Source organism: Pseudonaja textilis, chromosome 8, assembly GCF_049901715.1.
Source record: "Pseudonaja textilis isolate UNSWEBS1 chromosome 8, rPseTex1.2, whole genome shotgun sequence".
In the NCBI taxonomy this organism is placed as follows: domain Eukaryota; kingdom Metazoa; phylum Chordata; class Lepidosauria; order Squamata; family Elapidae; genus Pseudonaja; species Pseudonaja textilis.
Window position 1 is genome coordinate 27,223,733 of NC_141997.1, and position 17,391 is coordinate 27,241,123.

Sequence of the window (17,391 nt, forward strand, 5' to 3'; positions counted from 1 at the left end):
CTGAACAGCTGACACCTTCACTGTAACTGGGCCTGCCTACAGATGGATCAAAAGCTCATGCTAAGCTCATAGATGTGTTAACCCTTGGTTTGTTATCCCACAAGCATATATAATTATTTTATATCAAAGTACATGATTACTTGGTAAAATCACAAAAAGATCTGCCTTTTTAGAGGGTACATCTAAACATGTGTACACAAATCAGTGGATTTTCAATCGAAACTATGTTGAAACTATTTCCAGTGAAACAGTAGAACAACTATAGAAATTAGGTAAAGAGACAGGAATTTAAGACGTTAATTCTGCTACCTTATATGGAAAGCTTTGGATGATTCCAGATCAAAAATAAATGAAATCATTTGAATGAGATACTTTAAACAGTTTATGTCTTGGTTTGTAAAATGCCAGATAGAAACTATTGATCCAACATGCTGAATTATTCTGGTGATAAAGTTATAAGAATGCTATAAGAATAACGCAATCTGATTCTCTGACTCTGATGTTATGCTAACATCAAACTATATATTACACCATATGCATGTGTATTTTGTTTTTCTAAAGTGGAACTGTTTTGATCTGAATTCCTTATGATTTCTCTTTCAAAACAAAAAAACAAAGCAAATGAAAATGATACTGTGAATTCAATTCAGTGTATTTTAGCCAAAATTATATGCTTAGAAATATATACTGGTATGAAAATTTATATTTTCATATTTAAAATTTGCTGATACAAAAATTTATGCCACCAGATAAAGACTGAATGCACCAATTATCACATTAAACAAGAGGAAAACCTTCTATGCACCAATTCCACCCACACTTTCTACAATTTTGTAAACAACAAACTAAAAGACTCAAGGTCCATCCCACCCCTGAAAGGACCTAATTGCAAAGACTGCAATGATGACACCATTAAAGCCAACCTCTTTAACACATTCTTTGGCTCAGTATTTGAAAACAGCAATGGATCATGCTCAGTATTGTCTAGTCGGACCACAGACAACTACAATGATCTAATACATATCAATTTTACAGAAGACAATGTTGAAAAAGCTCTACACAATCTAAAACCATCCCTATCTATTGGACTAGATGGAATATGTGCCTACTTCTTAAAAAAGCTATCCACTGCCATAGCCGAACCTCTAAGCATAATCTTTGAAAGAACATTCAGGACCAGCTCCTTGCCAAAACTATGGTCAGAAGCCACGGTCGAGAGTCGGTTCTTCAAGGTCTTATGAAAGGCTAGAAGGGTAAGGGCTTGCTGGATCTCAGGGAGGTGATTATTTCCCAAGGCAAGGGGATATTAGTAAAAGAAAGATATATTACAAGTCTGGATCATAGGCATTGTATGTTGTTTAGCTTATAATTCACCTCTATGTGGAAGAAGACATCTAGTATTGATGCATGCAACACTTGGGAAAAAGGGATTTTTAATATAACTGTATAGTGCTTTGGACTTGTTTTTCAAGACGACTTTTGGAAAGCTCAGAACAGTGGTGGGATTCAAAAAATTTAGTACCTGTTCTATGGGCGTGGCTTGGTGAGCATAGAATGACTTGGTGGGCGTGACTTGGTGGGCATGGCAGGGGAATGCAATTTTACAGTATGTAAAATCTCCATTCCCTCCCCATTCCTGGGGGAAGGTTACTGCAAAATCCCATTCCCTCCCCACTCCACTAACCTGTTTTCCAGCTCTGTTGTTCTGTGCAGGGCAACAAAAGAAGACCCAGCCAATCAGCTGGACTCAGGAGGCAGAGAATAGATGGGAATGGGACCATTCAGAAGTGGTATTTACTGGTTCTCTAAACTACTCAAAATTTCTTCTACCAGTTCTCCAGAACTGGTCAGAACCTGATGTATATCACCTCTGACTCAGACTCCACCAGTCTATAGTTCTTAAAGTAGATGTATGTTTTCCTCCCATAATGTAATTGTTCTCCATACAATTCTAAGAACTGTAAAGCACCCTTTGGAGATCAAATCTAAAATGCTGAAAAGCTTAATGTACAAGAATAGCATGGGAGTAGTATAATAAAATGTGTGATATTTCCTACCTTAGCAATAGAATTACATTGCAATAGAATTTTTCTTCACCGTTTCCTAATCCAAAATCAATTTATTTCATTTGTCTCAAAAGAATTATCGGCATCAAAATGTTGCTTTGTAAGTTTATTGCTGAGAACAAAACTCTCTGCTTTGATATTGAGTACATTTTATTTCCTATTTAGCAACCTGCAACATTTACCCAGTTCTTTTAAACTAAGAAAAGGTGTAAATAATACTTAATATGTATAGTAAAACCTAATAGAATGACTATCATACAATAAATAATAGTACAGAACTCTTATAAGTTGCCATGATTTAGATTTCTGAATCAAGATTCAAATTCAGACAACCTGCTAGAGGAAGAGTATCTAAATAAAACTAAATTGAATTAGATTGTTTTCTGAATAAGTATACTAGATCCCAAACTGAATTATGTGATCATACATGACAAATCACAGCTATGCAATCAAAAACACTGTCATTTTTATGTGTGTCAGCCATCTTCACTTTTTGGATGGCTTCACCCCCACGCCTCTCAGGATATACCCGAAGAGCTTGGTAACTTATTGGAATGATAAAATCAAATATGTAGACACAGGAGAACCACATTTATATTCAGTGGAGTGTTACAGGAGCACAATATATTCAGCTCTTAACAACTAAATAAGATGCATGCTTTCCCTCCCACATACATCCCTACACAAAGCACAAAAGAAGTTATTTCAAAATAACTGTCACTGTAATTGAAAAATCACATCATTGGATGTTTTTTTTTAAACAAATAAACTCCTGTATTCCAAAACCATGACATTGGTATTAGTACATTAGTATTTCAAACATTTCGTCTGCAGGCAATAGCTCAGCGTTATTTTCCTTCTGCATCTTTTAAAACTTATTGTCCCATTTAAATTTAATCTATCCCATACATGACAAACCACAGCTATGCAATCAAATTAATTAATCTATCTGAGTTTCAGGATTACAGATTTTTGTCTAACAGGGAAGTACTTTCGATTTCAGAGCGACCTATCTGAATTATCCCAGCCTGTCTGCATCCATGTGCTAAATGACCCCAAGATTTTACCAGACTTCAGTTCAGCAGTCATCTGACGATTGGTATTCACCGGCTTAATACTTTCTCTCCTGTTTAGTTTTAAAAATGTGAATCATTTATTGATTTCACTATAGACAGCACCATTCCCAGGCCAGCACCACCATCTTTAAAGGGAGACAGTACAATATGTTTTCATTAAGAACCTGTTGGTAAGACCATGGCAAAGCAGGATGTATTCTCCTAAATATGTCAACACATGGTCAGAGACATATAGTAATGCCTTCTAACAGGTCTCATCTATGGAGTCCCAGAACAGCTTTTCCCACCTGGTCAGTGGTGGTATTCAATTGTTTTTACTATTGGTTCTGTGGGTGTGGCTTGGTGTGTGTAGCAGGTGAAGGATACTGTAAAATCCCCATTTCCACTCCAGTCCAGGGGAAGGATAGTGTAAAATCTCCATTCCCTCCTCACTCCGGGGGGAAGGTTCCTGCAAAATTCCATTCTCTCCCCACCCCACCCCACTAACCTGCTTTCCAGCTCTGTTCTCCTGTGCAGGGCAACAAAAGAAGATCAGCTGGGACTCGGGAGGCAGCAAATAGATGGGGGTGGGGCCAGTCAGAGGTGGTATTTGCCAGTTCTCGTAGCTACTCAAAATTTCCACTACCAGTTCTCCAGAACTGGTCAGAACCTGCTGAATACCACCTCTGAACCTGGTGCTCCTTAGATGGAACCAGAAATCCCAGAATTCCAACCAGGTTATGAAGATTTAGGTCACTCAAGCTCCAGAATTTGAACAACTGAAACATGAGGTTTTAAAGTTGGTAATAAAAGCGTAACTTTAAGTCTTTGATAATTATATATAATAAGAACCATTCCCCCACCCCACCCCCAAAAAAGAAATAATATGTTTTTGGATTGTATTTATATTCAAAGACCATATCAACAAAAAGCAAGATGAAAAGTTAATTACAGGAAAGGCAGAACAATTAATAAAATGAATATTGAACCTTATTTGAATTTGGATAAATTAACCAGGAAACATTTTGAATATTTTCCAGAACCTCAACAATTAGCAAACACAGAGAATCTGGCAATCCTCCTTCGATGTTTCTGCAGACCAATTGCTAGCAACAAAACAAAAGGTTTATTTCCTTGATCTTTCCTACTTGATGTCAAGCTCTTGATATTACTTCACTTCACCAGAAAGCAAGATTCTTCCAGGATTTTTTTTAAAACAAGATTTCTTGGAAAAAGTTGAAAAAAAACCTACAGAAATCACAGCAACAGGATTGTTCCCATATTAGTATCCAGTTTATCTCTGAGGTTACTAAGCAAAGTTTGGTTAATCATTACTCATAGCATGGAGAGACTCTTCTGTTAACTAATAAGTGAGGAATGTCCAGAAGGTCAATAGATAGTGCTCAATTTATGACCAGTCACTTACTGATTATTCAAAATATGATAGACTTCCTATAGCTACTTATGACATGATTTTAAAGTTGCAACACTCTTCACCCTTATCATGTGATGGCATTTTGGGCATTTTGGTAACTGGCTCCTATTTATAGCCACTTGCATTGCCCCCACAGTCACGTGACTACAATTTTCAGCATTTTTTGCCAGAAGGTGGTATTTACTTCCAGTTTCTGTCAATAAATCTTACCATTGGCTAAAATGGCTTTGATTAATGACCACGGCATTTGCTTAACAAACACTGCAGAAAAGGTTGCAAAATCTGGCAGGGTCATGTTGACCTGTTTAGCAATCACCACCAGTTAGGACTTTAATTCTGGGCTTCATTGCAGTCATAAATTGAGGATTACCTGTAGATGAATCTCTTTCAGGTTCTGAATCTACCATTCATTACAAATGATAGATTACAAAAATGACATTAATTCAGAATTCCAAGCTTGATAGAGAGGACAACACAATAACACAAGATACTTTTTAAAAATATCTAGACTATAAAGTTGGTTTACTCAATCAGGGATAAATGGAGTGAGTTGTTATTTTGGGTGATTCTTTTGGTAGTTATTGATATCTTACTGAATTTGCCTAAAATGGGTATGCTGTAAAAGCTTTGTCCCATGCAGTTAGTTCATGTAGTTCTACTTTTATAGTATCTAAACTGGTTTTACACTAAACTGTTTTTTTTAAATTAAAGTAAAGAAGTTTGAAGAAACTTCTGATTATTTTTTTTAAGGGAAACATTTCTTTTCAACACGTTTAATATATGTTTTGGTCTTTATTAGGATATAGGTATTATTTTATCACTATGAAATATGGATATGAAATGTGTATTTGAAGATAAGGTGTTATTTGGAATATTGTGTACTGGGGTTTGTCTTATATAAAAGGGGGAATTGTCTCCTTGAAATTTTACAGTTTTGTTTATATTATGATGTTGGGACAATTTCATGACTTGGGAAATAAAATGGGATTTTGTTACATTTGTCATAATTAAGAGGTGGGATTTGGAATGCTGAGTTTTATATATGTTGATTAACATTAAAATCTTGGAGTTTTGTACAGTTACTTTGCTGACAATTGGATTGAAAATGTTACTTACTTGTTTTATATTTCTGAGCTAAAAGGACTGGAAGCAATTAGGGAATTCTTTATACTTATCATAAAGAGGGTAAGAACTCTTTTTAGGGATCTTTTAATACATTTTTTGCAATTATTTTCTCTCTCTTATTTTCTATTATGTTTATTGTTTTATTCAAATTGCTACTAAGATTATTTTTTAAAAAAAATTTGGTGAGAAACATATCTGCACAATTACAACAAATGTGCCAAATGCAGGTCTTGAGTCATCTAGATTTAATTAATGCAACTCTTCTTGTGACATCTGGACTTAATTACAACTTACATAGCCTGATTATAGTTCATCTTGACTACTTGAATGTGCTGTACCTGAACCTATTGTTGAAAGATATCCAGAAACTGAAACTGATTCAAAATGTGGCATAGGGATCATATTGAGTCTATTTAAAGACGCACAGTAGTTATTGATTGCCTTTTTGAGCACAACTGTAGATTTTACTGTTAACTTGAAATCTTTAATGGCTTGAGACTTGATCATTTGCACAACTGTCTCTTCTGCAATTCTTTCAGAAGGATAGGGCCTTCTATTAGAAGTTATCTGCTGTGTGAGAAAGAATTTGAGTGCCACAGGAAGATGTGTTTGGTGCATACTCTCTACATATTTATAAGCATAGCAAAAAGATACATACTGTAGGGGAAGATAGGACATTGAAGAAACAACAAAAACAATAAATTGCATTTTTTAAAAAAGAAAGGGTCTGCCAGGTTTCAAAGCAGAACCTTTCTATTACAAAGCAAGAATTACAGCCATTGTGCTATTATAGCACAATAGTAAAAGTTAATTTTAGATGGCATTAAGTATCATGGTAAATACTGACTCAGTTCAAATGATATCCCCTCTTCTGCAAAGAAGCAAATTAGCCAGAACAGAAAATCACACACTGAGGTTGTTTTGACAGTGGGTGGGGAATTAATAGAGGGAGACATTATCCATTTTTGACCTCCAGAAATATTTGCAGGGCAGAGTAGATAAATTCAAACTCTTTTAGCACAATGAAACAGTTTTCTGAATGCTTACTGAATTCTTAGATAACTATATTATAACCTCAGAGCCTGGGGGAATTATCAAATTACAATATGACTGAGCAATCTCTAAGATTTCAATATTTTTTTTACTGATTTCCATTCTAATATTTCTTCCTGCTTACTTCTTTTCTGATTTAACTTCCATTACCCTTTGTTTTACTTTCAGTTAACAACAGAATGTGAATCCTAAGACATTACTTTTGCCTTTTGGGGGGAGGATTCTGATGCCACCATTATGTAATGTTATACTTATTTTAAATTAAAAAAATAGTGTATTTTGAAAATGAAAACATGCTTAGAAACATATATTCCAAGAATAATAATTTTAGTTGAATTTTATGTCACTTTTTCAGCAGTGCTTTTCCATATTCTTAACAAATTTAATGCCAACACTATAATTTACAGAATAAAGTAATACAAGCTCAAATATTATACTAAAGAAAAATGAAAATTAATCACTGCTGCCCCGTGGTGCAATTCTTCAAATTCCTAAATTGTATAAATCTGTAAGAATTAAACAGAATTATTAAGAAGTCTTACCAACTTCAGTGCAATTTACTTTTATCTAAATTTGTTAAGGATTGGAGTGCAGTGTATATGTATACATGTGTGTGTGTGTGTGAGAGAGAGAGAGAGAGAGAGAGAGAGAGAGAGAGAGAGAGAGAGAGAGAGAGAGAGAATGAATAAGATTCCAACATGCATTCCTATAATGTTATATTTTTATCCAATAAGAATTCAAAGACATAAAAAGAGCTATACAGGGATCTTTGGTGCATCTATCTATGCTTCACTACATTTTTCCTAGTTGGCAGCAGGCAACAGAGTAGTTCCTTGGCCATACTAATTGCAGACGGATGTGCCAACACATACTCCTGTCTTGTCACTGTTAGTTTTCTCATTGTGAGCACAACAAAGAACACAATCCAAGTGCAGCTTGATAAATACCTATGCCAGGAATAAATATTGTCTTTCAGCAATGATTCCAAAATTCTACATCCATGTCCAAAAGGTTGTAATTACTGACGGGTGGTGTATAATGGCACAATGTTATTTTCATTATTTTAAGAAAAGCAGTTGAAACAATGGATGCTCATGGTTGCATCCACCAACCCATGGATTATGAGTACAGGAGAATATTTAAGAATGTTTGTTGAATAGTAGCCTTATTTGTGCCTCCAGATGTAATTAATTTACTCACTTCTGCATAATTTTCTGTAATTAGGTACAGCTTCTTCTCTACACGAAAGTCTACATTTACAGAAAATGATGGAATCTATTCAGCTTTGCAGGATAAAATTCTTTGGAACCAGCTAGAAATGAATAAGGAAGGGAGGAGAGGGACAGATATATAGCAGATCTCTCAAGGAAAAATACACCTTGATAGAGTTGTGAAACTTTAGCTTATCTAACTGCTACATTAACATTGCTGGATTAAGCAAGATTTCTCTAGATAAATGAGATGGCTGAGGTCTTCCACATGCTTTCCATTGTTATTTCCATTTCTTAATTTGATTGGCTTTCTTAATCCCTTGATTCTTCCTCTTTCCATTTTTTCTGGGTGGATTTGCTAAATAATAATTGAAACTAACTGGTGATAATAACTTCAACTCTTGAGATCAGATCTTCGACGTTTACTTTTAAATTAAGATATTTTCTTACTGATTCTAACAGTCAACAAATCTTAAAATGAGTTATTGTTGTTACATAATGTTCTTCTTATACAATACAGGCAAAATATAGTATACACTTTGGGCTAATATAATTTAGAAAATGAAAAATGTGGAAATATTCTACATTCCTGCTTTTTGAAATTTGGTGTCTTGATACTTTAAAGCTTTCACATCACCCATTTTGTTACCTCTGTTCTTAACATTAATATTTAAACTGTGAAATGATTTTCTTTTTTTAACTTTGAAAAATTGATAATGGCTTTTCTTCTTTGTGAAAGTATTGGAACAGGCATTCCTAATGCATTAATGAGCCAATTTTCATACACTATTTCTCTTTATACCCTATTGCAATTGACTTTCCACCTCTCTGAAAAAAAAAAAATCCCTAAGTAACAATTGATACAAGGGTTTTTTGCATATTTGATTATTAATATATTTAATTGCTTACCATAGAGTGTGGCAGTGGTTTGCTTCCATAATTTCATGGGCAATATATTTATGTAGACTAATTCTCATGCAGCTAAAAGCAATCATGTACACAATGGTTGGTCCAAATGGTCACATGAAAAATTGCTTAGTGTTTCAGTCAAAAAAATCACTATCTTCTGGCTATAGTTTTATATAGAGATTGATGAAGACTCCTTCTAGAAGGCCATGAAGACCTGGTTCTTTCTCCAGGCATTGGGCCATGATGGAGTTGAGCCCAACATCTGCTGAATGGGAATACTACAGCAGCTTGGTGATGTGACATGGTTTTTAAGTTTGTTTTATTGCCCTATGTTGTGATAGTTAACTGTCTAGGGTTTTGTTGTACAAGAATGGTAGCCACATAAATATTTCAAACAAAGAACTTTAAGATCTATTTGACAATTTCTGTGGAATTAATTGCAGTGAAAGAGTGGACTGTGGATTGTGAACTATTTGCCATTTTTAATTCTATTATTTCATTTCATTTCAAATTTAATTTTAAAATAAAAGTGTGTAAAGACTCCATCAAGTCAAGTTCAACTGACTGAATGAATCCATCCAAGCAATTTGCTTGACAACAATCTCCTTCTGAGATTTTGTTTTCAATTTTCCTAATTAATCTATATCCCTGGAATTTCTGACAGACTCCTATTCAAGTACTAATCAGCATGAAATTTTCTTACATATTTAGAAAACAGTCTGTATATGTAGTTATTTTTCAATATCTGTCAATATATTTTATTTTTATTTATCAGATTTATATAGCCATCTGTCTCATATAGTGACTTGTATATTTTAGTGAAGAACTAATACTATACAGGCAGTGCTTGATTTACAACTATTTGTTCAGTAACCATCCAAAGTTACAGCTGTTATGACTGCTTCAGTACCCCCATAGTCTCATGATCAACATTTGGACACTTGGCAACATACCCAGACTTATGACCGCAGGGGTGCTACAGCTCCCTTCACCTACTCAGCTCTTTCCAATCTCTATATTTCTATACCCTGCACAGCAGCACTGCTTAGCAGCCGTGGTGGTACTGGCAGCACTGGGACTGAAACAAATCCCTTCGAAAACCTTGTGTGGTGGCCACACGTGCCTTTCTCCACATCAGATGCCTGATGCTTCAGATGAAGTGATTATCTGACTGAGATCATTTGGAGAATGGCACATATAGCATCAAAATGCCTGGAACCATCAGCAGCTGTCTTGCACGGGTGTACTTTGTCAGCACTGGGAAGAAGAAAATTACAAAGATCAGCAGGGGAGTTAAAGTGCAGAATGATAAGGGCCACTAAGTGTTGGTCATGTTGGGTGACTGTGGATGGGATTGGATTGGGATGGCTGAGATTTCCCAGGGTGCTATTGGAGAGGCTGGGACTTCCTGGAGTTCTTGAGTTTTGTGCTATGTTTCTGGAACAGATGGGGCTTCCTAGCATGCTGTGACTTTGCACTGTCCTGCTGGGGTTGTTGGAGCTTCCAGGGGCACTGCAGTTTTGCGCTGCATTGCTGGAATAGTTGGGGCTTCCTGGAACACTGTGGTTTTGTGCTATGCTGTGTCTCAGGGCTTTTTGCTGCCCCGAAATGGGGCAAGCAAAGAAGCTCCTGAACCAAATGTGACAAGCAGTCTCAGAGTAAGGTACACAAGAGACGGGTGAGAGATAGATAGGAGACGGAGCTTTGCTGGATGGAGAATTCTGGGAGTTGAAGTCCACAAGCCTTAAAGTTGCCAAGTTTGGGGACCTCTGGACTAGATTATCAAGGAAGAGAGTAACATGCAGCCTAGCAAAATTTAGTAATGCTGCAGATTGGCTGTTTACATTGAAATCAGGTGCAAGATAGTGATGGTAGGTAAATTATTGGGCAGTTTAGTTTTGTATTTATTTCAGTAAGCTTATTTTAGAAAGCTAAATAGGATCAGACCTGATAAATACTTGGTTGGAAAGCCAATACAAAATAGGGTGTGGGGAGGAATGGGCTTGAGAAGAAAAGAAGGAAGATAGGATAGGATAACTTTTATTGTCATTTTTTTTTCTGTAAGTACACTGGCACACATTAAAAGTGAAATATATATACATATATCCACACACATACATAACACACATATACACATACTACACACACACACACACACATAAAATTATTGCCCATTTTGAATACATAGTGGAAAGGAAGAAAGAGTATTGGATACATATACACAAATGTGTGTGAAAAAAACTGCAAAGAAATAGGATTATAAAAAAGCAGCTTCCAATCTTAGCAGTTATAGATGAGAGAAAGAGAAATGAGAAACAGAGAGAGGGAGAAAGAGAAAGAGAGATGAGGAAGAAAGAGAAAGAGCTGAGAGAGAGAGAGACGAGAAAGAGAGAGGGAGAAAGAAAGAAAGAAAGAAAGAAAGAAAGAAAGAAAGAAAGAAAGAAAGAAAGAAAGAAAGAAAGAAAGAAAGAAAGAAAGAAAGAAAGAAAGAAAGAGAGAGAGAGATACCTGTTTAAAAGAAAATAGGAAAATGGTTCTTTAGTGTTTAAGATTGCAGACCCCTGGGTTAGGCAAACACCATGGTCGTTAAGTAAACCTTGTGGTCATTAAGCAAACACTTGTTGTTAAACAAGTTCATTTTCCCCAATGGGCTTTTTAACTGGAAACCAGAAGAAATTGTTGGAAACTGGCAAAAAACATAGAAAACTTCAGTCTCAAGACTGTGTGGGATGTTGCAACTGATCATAAGTGTGTGTGTGTATGTATGGCTGTCAAAACACCAAAAACAGGTCAAGTAGCTCTGGAGAGGTCAGTCATAAATTAGAACACTTGCTAGGCAACTGGCCATTAAGTGAGGACCACTTATATTTGGTTTGCCAGTCACATGGCCATCAGCCATGCCCACCCGAGTCTCATGACCACCTAGCCATGCCCACCCCAGTCACATGATCACCTAGCCACACCCAGTCAGCAAGCCATGCCCGCCCAGTCACATGACCACCAAACCACACCCACAAATTAGGCCATGCCCACAGAACCAGTTGTTAAGAAATTTGAATCCCACCGCTGCACCTCTGCCTTGTTCATCTCCTTTTGTTGCAAAGTGCAACTGCGTTTCATTTTTTCCCTTTTGTATACAGCTGCCCTTCAGAATCTATACTGACACCAATGCTTTTATCAAGACAACTCAAGCCTGACAAAAAATATTGTGAAAGCATTTAGTTTCCAATCAATCTCCATAAAGAAAGATGCTTTTAAAATAGGGTGAGAAAAGAAAGGGGCACTGTGGTTTTATACCCAAGTAATGTCTGCATAGCTTCCCATTGTAGCAAAGTTCTGAAAAGTCTGCAGCTACACAGAATAGGTCTGATGAACTGCAAAAAAGAAAGAAAGAAAGAAAGAAAGAAAGAAAGAAAGAAAGAAAGAAAGAAAGAAAGAAAGAAAGAAAGAAAGAAAGAAAGACTGATTTTCCAAAGGCTTATGAGAAAGTGGAAAGCAAACAATTGTTGGATTTCTTGCTTTTAGATATAAAATCTAGCTATTAAGTCAATTCTGCTTTTGTCTTATAAATACAAAAACATTTTCTTGGTAGTAGCAGGGCAAAAAATCAACAAGGCAGTCTTTATATTCACAAAGCTGGAGATAATTTTCGATGGGGTAATAGATAAACACAGTCAATAGAAGCCAACTCCTATTATTCTGTGTGACCATGATTTAATTTTGCCACTAGTCTTTGGGACAATTCAGTATTTCAAACAATAAATCAATAATCTTCATTTGGCTCACACAGACCCAGCACTGAGAAAGAGAAAAAAAAGAAGCTATATCCCACCATTGTTAAAAGGAGAACAAAAAATCTACCCTAACAGACTCACTCTCATTTTGCTTTCTTTTTTATTTTGTTGCTTGGCTGTGTTTCAAAGGCATGTCGCAGGATGCTGATGCCAATCTGTACCAGGATTTCATCCAGCAGTCTAAATCGGACTCCCGTGTAGGGTCTGCAGGCAATGAGGTTGGCAGCATCAGCCTGGCTTGGGCACTGCCACTTAATTAACTGTTGATAGACCATCTGGGCTGCTTTGTCTTTCTGAATTCTGTTTGCTTTGATTCACCTTGGGGGATGTATAATTCAGGCATCTTTGCCCATTTGTGAATAAAGGCTCTGTTGGTTTGCACAAGCACACCACGAACAATTTATGAAAGGCCATTTTATGAATGTGTTTGAGCAAGAAACTTTATGATCTTCCTAAAACAAGTCACAGTTGTGGGAGGTTGAGGCCCAGTGTTTCTTTTATATATGCTTTTAGCAATGATGCTGTATTTCTGGTATCCCATTTATTCTGGGTTACACATGGGACTATATCATTGGAAAGCAAATGCAGTCTTTTGATTCTCGAAGCCTAAATGGCAGAGAAGGCAAAATATTTCACAAATCAAAGTCCCTGAATTGTATTTGTGGAGCCAGGAAGAGTCACTTGTTGAAAATATTGGATACCAACCAAATGATGCTCCTTCTATTCATGGCCTGTACTCATTCAAGGAAGTCCTAAAGGCTAACTCAACATAGCTTCAGGAAGTTTGTCCATCATCATAAACAATCTCTTGAGGACATCGTCCAACAACATTCAGAAGACCAGAGGCAAATCCTAGCAACTTAGTTCTAAAACTCCATTATATTTCATCATATTATTTTGCTTTATATATCAAATATTTTATATTCTCACAACGGTACATCTGACAAATATAAAAACAGAATATGATAAAATAGCATTTTCAGAAAGCCAGATATTGAGCACTATTGTCAAATATATACAATAAAACAACAATGATACTCCTCAATGGAAAATAATTTTATGTCTTTATTTTTGTTTGAGGGCTTTACCTGCCTTTTCTTTTTCAGCACTAAGTTCAACTAATATTTGGTGTTGGTCTCATAAACTAACTAGCAGGTTTTTAGTTGCTTTATTTTAATAGAAAGTTAACTCACTGAAAAATAAAGAGCTCAACCCAGCAGAAAATTCTAGTTGAATGAACAAATTTATTTTCCATGAATATTGTATTAGCTTATTACATAATTTATATACTAAACACTTTCAAAGATATAAGTGAACAAAAGGTTAGTCAATGTAAATTACAATCAGAATTGAAAGTTTCCAAATTTTAAATAGTTTAGAAATATAACATATTCATAAAATCATAATGATATTCTAAAGTACAATTTTACCACAGTTCAAATAAAGGTGAATAAATGGGAATATAGTACAAAAACCTATGAGATATAACTGTCTTACAAGCATCAATATGTTTCAATAGCTATGTAGATTGTCACTGACAATTTACAAACTAATAACTATAACTGTTCACTAATTTTGCAAACTGCTATTCTGCTTTGGCATATCCATAATTGGTAAACAACAGAGATTTCAAGCCAGAACATCATGACATTGATAAGACATGGAAAAGAATAGATGCATAACTGATGTTCTGACTATACCACAAAGAGTTATCATGTTTTTAGATTGGAGTCAGTAAAGTTGTGAATTGTCTAGTTCACCTGAATATTTCAGCTTGAGGATTCCTAGGACAAAGATATTCTAGTTCCTGATTTAATAAGAGCTACACATAGCTTTAACTTGATTATCTGGATATGAATTTCCCAGGCCAAATTGCCATCCAGAGAGATTCTGTATTTCACGGATACTCTAAATAGATACTCTAAGTAAGCCTTTTTGCCTCTTTTCTCTTCTTGCTTTCTATTTAGATGAAGCCATGGTACATATATTTTTAATACTATTTATAAAAGGATTTACAAATGGTCTTCTAGAAAAGACTTCATTAAAAAAAATGATGTAAAAACCATTAGCAGATTAAGTCACGAACAACCTCTTCTCAATGAAAACAGCAAAACATATGCAAGAGAGGCTTTCTAAAAACTTTGTTTACATCAAGACAAACTATGCATGATCTTAGTATGCATTAAGTTGAACTTGTCAGTGAAGCAAGGAGAGTGCAAGTATGTGATTTATATAAATACAACCCTCATGTTTGTAAGTGAGCCAGAGCCCATGTAACTACTACTGCTATGACTATCCTTTTTGTGTCTTTTGTTCTCTCTCTCTCTCTCTCTCTCTCTCTCTCTCTCTCTCTCTCTCTCTCTCTCTATATATATATATATATATATATATATATATTAAATAGCAAATACGCAGAATCAGAGTACATTATATACTTAGGAAGCACTAACTTGAAATAGACAAAATACAGGAATAGCACTCCCCTTTTACGTCTTGGTTCCACACTGGAATTGTTTTGCATTTCGAAAAGGAGACACTGGTAGAAATAGCTCTTTAAAAATGTAAGCCCTCTTTAGTATACTAAGAAAAATAAAAAGAGAGAAAAGGGGAATCAAAAAGGATAGCTAAGAAGTATTGCCTTTGGAATCAAACAATATTGTAGATTTAGAAGACCTGTGACTTACCAAGAACATATCATCCATCAGGCAGGGATTTGTCCATGTATCATAACTTGTCAATGTTTGTCAGTATGCTGTATGTTTATGTAACTCCACATGATCAGCAAACTCTAGAAGTTTATTGAATCCATGGTTGGCCAGGGGGCTTGTTTATTGAGCTGCCATTAGCTTGTTGGATCACCAGATACTTTGGATTTAAATTAACAACAAGTTAACAAAGTTGTTAATATTGTTCTTATCTTATTATTTTTTTGTCATGATGAGTTGACTGTATGAAACACTAACCTTGTATCTATCATGTTCTGGGTCCAAGGAGATCATTTGCCAGACTGTTGTTTAAACTGTGTTTATATAGAAGTTCAAATATTCCTGGCAAATCATTACACTGGGAAATTGTATATTTACGGGCATCAAACATTCCAGTACTTAAAGTGAGCATAAATATTATATGAATGGAGAAGGCAGTAATCAAATATTTAAAGTGGACTTAGGCGATTGTATTGCTCAACCTACTAGGGAGTGAAATATATTATTCCTTAAGTGCCTTGCTCTTTGACCAAGGAAGGCCATTTAGAATGCCTTCTTGCATTTTATAGTACAGTATGGATATTGTTTTGGCCATTATTATTACTTCTCCTTGTCATGTTTTTGAGAAACCATAAACCCCAATGAAAAGTTTGTGTTGCAGGTCCTTCCTACTGCAGGTTTTCTAGAAACAGAAATACTGTTATCATAAAAAGGAGATGTAATGTTGCACAGCTTATTTCTCTTCATTTCTGAATCACTTCTGTGCATTTAGATGTACATTGTATAACAGAATAACAGAGTTGGAAAGGACCTTAAAGTCTTCTAGACCAACACCAACACCCACTGCTCAAGCAGGAGATCCAATAACATTTCAGACAAATGGCTGTCCAGTGTTTTCTTTAAAATCTCTTTTGTCTATATATTTGTGTACTATCAGTAAATGTATACATGACTGCAGCTAAAATATTCAAATAGTATATTTACAGTCTGAAAGTTATTCCATTTGGCATTTCACCCAGAAGTTATTCTCACATTCTCAAGTCAACCTGCCACCCATCATAGTACTTGAACTAGGTGAAAAACTGTAACAATCTGAGCTCAAAAAAGTATAAAATATTCTTTAATGTTGAATGTTATTGCAGCTTAATAAGATGATACTTTCCTCTGCTTGGAATGAGTGATAAATGGATAGAAATGGAGGGAAGACTTTGATATAGTATGTGCAATGTATTTGGTTTGTAAAATTATATCTGATGAGAAGCACAGCTATTCTGGAAATGGCCCCATTTATTGACCTAGCTTCTAAAAAAGAGCGATCAGTTTGTTTTCTTCTCTCCCATCCTTTCTTGATGGAATTCAAATCAATGTTCATGGATCTCTTATATACTGGCCTCCTCCACCACCCCTATACATTTATCTTCAGAATTAATTTAAGAGGTAATTTAGCTCAGCTAACTAAAGCATCAAAGCTGAGGTTTGATCAGATCATTTACTCTGGATCTCCTCAATCTTCAATAGAAATTTTGTGCTATGATTCATCATGAAAGGGGTTTAAATATTTTAATGTCCTTCTATAGTGTTATGGCATGTCTCCATCCTTCATTGGGTTGGATGTATGATGTCTGGCTCAGCTATTGCAAAGTGGCTTCAGAATGTTGGAGACATTGTCTGTTGGGGTCTCAAACAGAGCAACTGGCTTCCAGGAGAACTTTAGAATTCAGGTGTGTGAGTAAAGTGGCAGTAAGACAAGTTCTTTTGGTACCCATGTAAGCACAGGAGAGGCAGCTGGCAGTGGACTCTAACCACAATTTCATCAAAGCTGCACTTTATTTCACCAGAGAACTGCCAATGTCAGTTGGAGCTTCAGAACTTCAGAGAAAAACTGATTTTGATTCAGCTCACTGGTGAAGTTTGTCTGGAACTGGGAGGCATGTTGGCTTTGTGAAGGAGCAGCAGGAAAGTGGAGGTCCCATTTTCACTATTCACTCTGAAGATGTTATTGGAGACAGCATGATGGAAGCCAATTGAATTGGGCTGG